General features: G+C 44.2%; 1 pseudogene; it reads left to right on the forward strand.

Annotated features, from left to right (window-relative positions):
• The first annotated feature begins 1,678 nt into the window (after positions 1-1,678).
• LOC147426969 (uncharacterized) lies at positions 1,679-2,925 on the forward strand (annotated as a pseudogene).
• Positions 2,926-6,447: the final 3,522 nt, after the last annotated feature.

The raw sequence follows: 6,447 nt of genomic DNA on the forward strand, positions 1-6,447 counted from the left end.
AATCAACCGTAAGAAATTGTTGTTTTGGGCAAAATGCACTGGTCCATCAACTTTGGAGGCTTGTAGTGACCAAGGGATGAGAAAAATTACAAGTTTCTCATTTTTTCCATATGTAGTAGTTATTGAACTATAAGCTCATGAAAGGATTTTTCAAAATGAGTGGATCTACTATGGTTTTAGAATTTTTTCCCAAAACCCTGAAAGGACACTTTTATGTCCTGTTAGGTTACCATTCTAGTGTTAATGCATCTAGGAGAGATGAAAGAATGTGTACCCCCACACTCAATCAATAAGGTAAAATGGTTACCTTGACACTCTGGTGGGGTTTGAATTACTGAAAATTGTTCATTCACTCCTTGATGTTTGACTGCAACATGAACATATGCATTTTCTTGATTCTCTTTTCCTCTAACAACTTGAGCTTTGTTCGCTTGGGCTCTTCCTTAAGGTCTTTGATTTCCTCCTCCTCCTCCTCCTCCTCCTACTCCTCCAGGGAGAGGTTGTTGTTGTTGTTGTTATTTTTGGGTGGCCGATTTCATATGAAAGGTGGGTTTCTCTAATACACGAGGGTGATTGATTCGCCCCTTGAAAAAATAGTGGAAGAAACAATGGTCGAAAGCTCAATGGGTTGAGGTTACGAAGAACATTGGCAATCCACAGTGGCCTGGTGTTTTTGTGGAAGATGACATGGGGGGCTTTGCCGAGGTTTGGCTTCCAAGAAAGAAGTCAAACCTCATTTTATGAAGGTGTTTTTATGGAAGATGCTATGGGGGGCTTTGCCGAGGTTTGGCTTCCAACACAGAAGCTATAAACTGGCAACAATACATGCTGTAGTGTTTTTGCTGCTTACCACATCAAATGCCTCCCAATGCGTGCCACAAAATGCTTGCAAGCAATAGATAGGAGAGGGCGCATGAAGTGGGGCTTCTAGGTGATGCATTGCCAATGAAGGCCATGCTGTGAGTGGAGCTTGGAAGATTGTGTGCTTGTTCTCTGTGTTGCAGAGTCCAGCCAGCACATAGCAAAACTCCGAGCTCATGAGGGTTGCATTCGATAGCTACATGGCATCGTACTGCTAAGCTTGGTAGAGGAACAAACATGCTATGTCTGAGTGTGCACCCAGACAGTGACATAAGAGGGCCACCTGGTAGTAGCATGTGCGACGAACGTGGCTGGAGCAGTAGCCTATTCACGGCAACGAGGCAAGGGTAGGCAAGGGCGGGGCATGGGCGCACTTGAGGCAAGAAAGAGGGAGGAGAGATGCCTCTTTGTGGAGGTGATGAGGGATCAGACACAGAGGGAGATTAATTAAAACCAACTAACCATACAATTACTCCATGTGAGCCATGGAGGCCAAAATTGACCAAAAAGAATAATAAAGTGTTTGAGGGTGAACAAGGGAGCCACTACATCACTAGTCTAAACTATTATAAAAGGGGAAGGGATTTTGGCTCCATCCCTCGAACACATGTTGACCCCTCTTCACTTTGGCCAGCCTCGGGTTGTGTGGACTGCAATCCAGGGCACTCAGCATGCTGAGAGAGAGAGAGAGAGAGAGAGAGAGAGAGAGAGAGAGAGAGAGAGAGAGAGAGAGAGAGAGAGAGAGAGAGAGAGAGAGAGAGAGAGAGAGAGAGACAACCAAAGACACACAATCTTTCTATATTCAATAGAGTAGAGGATGGAGGAAGGAAGACGGATGGGGTTAGGGAGCAAGATGAAGTGTAGTAGAAATGGTAGTGAAGCCTACGATGGCGTAGGGCCAACAAAGGGGTAGTTATATGCACAACCTCCACCCTCTACGCTGCCCCTTCAACCCCAAAAATATTGATAGCATCCTGCCAGTCATGCATATCCTACCATTCTCTACCCTGCTTATCCCAAGGATGACCCATAGGCCAAATATGCCGACCCATATTACCCATAGGCTAACTACACTGACCCATTTTACCCACAAGCTACATACATGTTCCCCACTGCCCCTCTGCCCTTAACACACCTACATACAGGTGCAAAATCACTCCAATCACTGGATCCCACTGGCTACACCTACTCGTTACAACACCCACCTAGTCCAAAGTTTCATGAGAGTCAATTCAAAGTGCAAGCTCCACTAGGGTCTCCTAATTATAAGCAGCCTGCGCCCGATGCACAATTTTCAAATTACTCACCCTCCAACAGCACCAAGGATCTCTTGGCCAAAAAGCTTCAATGTATCATACAGAGTAATGGCCTTCAATGCTTCTTTGATCCTACAACATTTTAGATTGTTCTCAAGAAGGTTTTCGCCATCGATTTTCGCAAAAAATTGTCGCAGAGTGGAAGATAGGCATAGAGCTTTCATATGATCTTGCTCCGCTGGTGCTTCACAACGTCATCTTTTACTGTGTCTATGGCTTTCAAAGAGAATGGAGACAACATCAATGATCGTAAGTTTATTCTAGAAAACATTTTAAGGATTTCTACTTTGTTTGATGACGATGGGATAATGATCCATTTTATGTACTCTCATGCCAATGGAGACGGGGTTTGCAATGTTGCTGATGTTGAGCAGTTGATGGCACAAGTGAGGTTTAGTGGAGCTACACCACTGGGAACAAACTTGGATAGAAATTTCGTTTAGCCATTTGTTTTGGGTCAAGCTATGAGTAACACATCAGGTATGGAAAAACCAATGCTAGCTATAGTAATCACCGATGGCGAGCCTTATGGAGAAATCCGTGACACAATTGTCCAAGTTATTCGACGAGCAAAAGATGCCCTGGATTGCTCTCCTTACAATAGTGGTGCCCTAGCAATTGAGATTGTGCAAGTGGGAAAGGATGAAAAAACTCACAAGTTTCTTGAGGCCCTAGATAAAGATCTTGTTGTTAGTGGAATGATCGACTACACGCTTACTATGAGATGGAAGAGGAAAAGGAGCTCTAGACCCTTTTTAGTTGATGCAGAGATGGCATCTCTTAGATGCAATGTTGTCTCAAGGAGTGCATTGATTGCATGATACACCCAACTTGGGCAAGGCCAAGGAGCTCTAGGCGTTTTATATCGGATGCGAAGCGAGGGTGTCTACCCAGATGCAATCACATACACTCTAGACTGTTTTCATCTGTTGCAAAGAGAGGGCATCTCCCATGATGCAATTTTTTCAACCATTCCCATCTTGCATGCCCACCATTCCAACATCAACCTCCTTTGAGATGTATGGAAGAGTTTGAAAGGCATGTCTATAGATTCATGCCCTTATAAATGTAATATTTGTGTATATGAAAGGCATTTCATTCTCTTCATGCACATTTGTGCTTTTGAAACTTTTGCATATAAAAAAAAAAGATGTCTTTCCAGGTGATTTGCTCATATGGGGGGGGGGGGGGGGGGGAGAGAGAGAGAGAGAGATGAAACAAAATGAAATAAAATGTTATATCCATACCTCCAAAAGGCCATTATGATCTATGAGACCAAAAGGAAGGAAGGAAGGAAGGGGAGAGAGAGAGAGAGAGAGAGAGAGAGAGAGAGAGAGAGAGAGAGAGAGAGAGAGAGAGAGAGAGAGAGAGAGAGAGAGAGAGTACTTTTCTTAATTTGCTTTATGAACTTTGCAAGGAGCAAGGGGATTGAGGGTAACAAGGGCCATGCGGCCGCCATTTTACTAGTATCATATAAAACTACAAACATGGATATCCGTTGGCAGGAGTTTTTTGGAGCAAGGGATTGCGCATATGCACATACCCATGCATGGTGCATCAAATAAAGGTTTGCTCATTTTCCAGAGCCAGGTGGTTACGTGGGACCCACATGTGTACAGGTAGGACAACATGTACATACTGCATCAATTTTCATTGTTACCAGTAACAGTGTGTTTTTCCTACAATAATGAGGAGTTTCTAGTGCGTAAAACTTCTTGAGGAAGCTATCCGCGGGCCAACGACATGAGGTAAGCAGGTGCGTCAGATGGCATCTAGTGGCGTCAGGCGCTCGAATGGGGTTAAGACTTGCACGTGGAGAAGTACGGACACAACATGGATGTTTTCTTGTGCTAATTATGCAAAAAGGTCATCATGAGGACCATCTTTTGGGGTCACTTCACGTGGTGGCAGGATGCATTATTGGAAAAAGCTGAGTGCCAGGTGTGCGGATGATGCAAAAAGGTGACAACTATGCACATGTGTATAGGTAGGACAGCATGTACATACTGCATCAATTTTCATTGTTACCAGTACCAATGTGTTTTTCCTACAATAATGAGGAGTTGCTAGCGCATAAAACTTCATCCGCGGGCCGACGGCATGAGGTAAGCAGGTGCGTCAGATGACATCTAGTGGCGTCAGGCGCTCGAATGGGGTTAAGACTTGCACGTGGAGAAGTACGGACACAACGTGGATGTTTTCTTGTGCTAATTATGCAAAAAGGTCATCATGAGGACCATCTTTTGGGGTCACTTCACATGGTGGCAGGATGCATTATTGGAAAAAGCTGAGTGCCAGGTGTGCGGATGATGCAAAAAGGAGACAACTATGCACTGCGAGGTCAGTTTTTGGCCTATTTGGGGTCTGTTTGAGGCATCTAAAAGGCCAAGGGTGCCCAAGTAATAAAGCTAAGTGTGGGAACTGAAAAAACAGAGAGAATACAAAAAAAAAACGTAGAGAAGAGAGGAGGAACAGCCGCAACTGTGTTTTTGTCCATTTTGAAGCTTGTTTTGGTCGTAAACTGCTCATCCGAGGTTGGATTTGAGCACTTTGACATCGTAAACTGGGGTTTTGGGCCGTTCCGGACGCGATGGCGCTGTCCATTTTTCCAAATTTCTCATTGTTTTTCTGCTATTTTGGCTGTGTAAGTTTCTCCTATGAGCGAAGCTTCTGCTCCAATTTGTGATTGTATCTGGCATATTTTACCCATATTGTGTGAGATGTTTGCCCCATTGGTGTTGGCCCAAGCTCAATTGTGTCTAAACATCATAAATTCTTCTCTTTTGAGCTGAGTTTTTTGGGTGTGTGTGTGTGTGTGTGTGTGTCTGTGTGGAGTGGATAAAAGGGTAGTCTCTCTCTTCTCACTCCATTGGTGTGTTCCCTGTCTCGGCCAGGTGGGTTGTGTAAGCCGAGTGGTGCCCCATAGTGTGTGTATATCATCCCAAGAGTGTGTGTCGGGTCATTATAGAGGCGTTCTGTGTGTTTCCATCCCGCTCACATTCTTTTGGTGTCCTCACGGAGCATCTTCTTCGAGTACCTTCTGCTTCGAGCTTCGAGCTTCGAGCTTCGAGATTCGGGATTACAGGTTATAGCTTACAGGGACAGGTACAGGTATAGGTGATTCACACAGGTACAGGTAGCTGGAGTACAGCGATATACTAGTAGTGGTGTCACTTGCAGTTGTTGTGGGTATGCATCATTTGGCGCCGATTTGAGCGCATTGTCTGCTGGATTGTACGTTACTTATGGAAACTGCCATTGTACGCCTTTGTGGAGCCATATTTGGTTTTACTTGGCAGTCCCAGCCATTTCTGAGACTTGGTCTGGAAGATAGTCATTTCTGAGACTTGACTATACGAGATTTGCATAAGCCTTCGTGTGAGGGTCAATAGCGTGAGGTTTTATTAAGCTGGGGGATTCTCAAATGTGGAGATCCTTTCGGTGATACAGGTAGCTGGAGCACCCTTTTCGTGACCTCGCCATAGGCTATGTACTAGTGATTCCTAATTGATGCTCGGGTTCTATTGTTGGCAGTTTATGCATACATATACAGTCTATATTATGGGTTCTCACTGCTCTACTTCTGGCAAAACTCTATCAAAAATTTTCCAAGTTATGATGGCTGGTTTTTTGGTCTTTTGAGCCATTTATGCTGTTATGTTGCTGAAATTCTGGCAAAATCAGAGGATAAGACAGGTGTGCTTTCTTGGAAGCTGCATGGTTGGCTTTAATGGATGATCAAAATGGCCCTCAATTCACTCCTTTTCACTTAACTCAGAGAATCCAGATAAATGTTCATGTGTCCAGGAAGATTTTTTTCCAGCAGCGCATAGTCTTTATGTTCAGGCCAAGAAGATTAAGAGAGATCCTGGAATGCCCTTTTCCTGTTGTAATTCCCATGATTAACTATGAAAACTCATTTGATGTGCATGTGTTTGTCCTTATCTAAAGACAAGCTCCATTGAAGTTTTTGGGGATTGAGTCAATCAATAGTTTTGGGTTCTTGCACGTGTGTTTGAAGGGGTTCTCAAAGAATCATAGCTTGGGTAGCCATGGCTTTCTCTTATCCGGAATTTCATGGAAGAAGTAATGAAGATGTGGAAGACTTTTTGGAAAAGATGGAGGTTGCCTGCATTAGCAACCAGATTCATGATCCTGCACAGATGTTACGTCTTCTCCAGATTTGTTTGAAGAGTGATGCGCGAGTTTGGTCCAAAGCATTTGAAGAGGAGTTGCGTGTGGCTGATCCACCTGTAAGATTGAGTTGGGA

Source organism: Adiantum capillus-veneris, chromosome 24 (assembly GCF_014529385.1).
Source record: "Adiantum capillus-veneris isolate H3 chromosome 24, ASM1452938v2, whole genome shotgun sequence".
Taxonomy (NCBI): Eukaryota; Viridiplantae; Streptophyta; class Polypodiopsida; order Polypodiales; family Pteridaceae; genus Adiantum; species Adiantum capillus-veneris.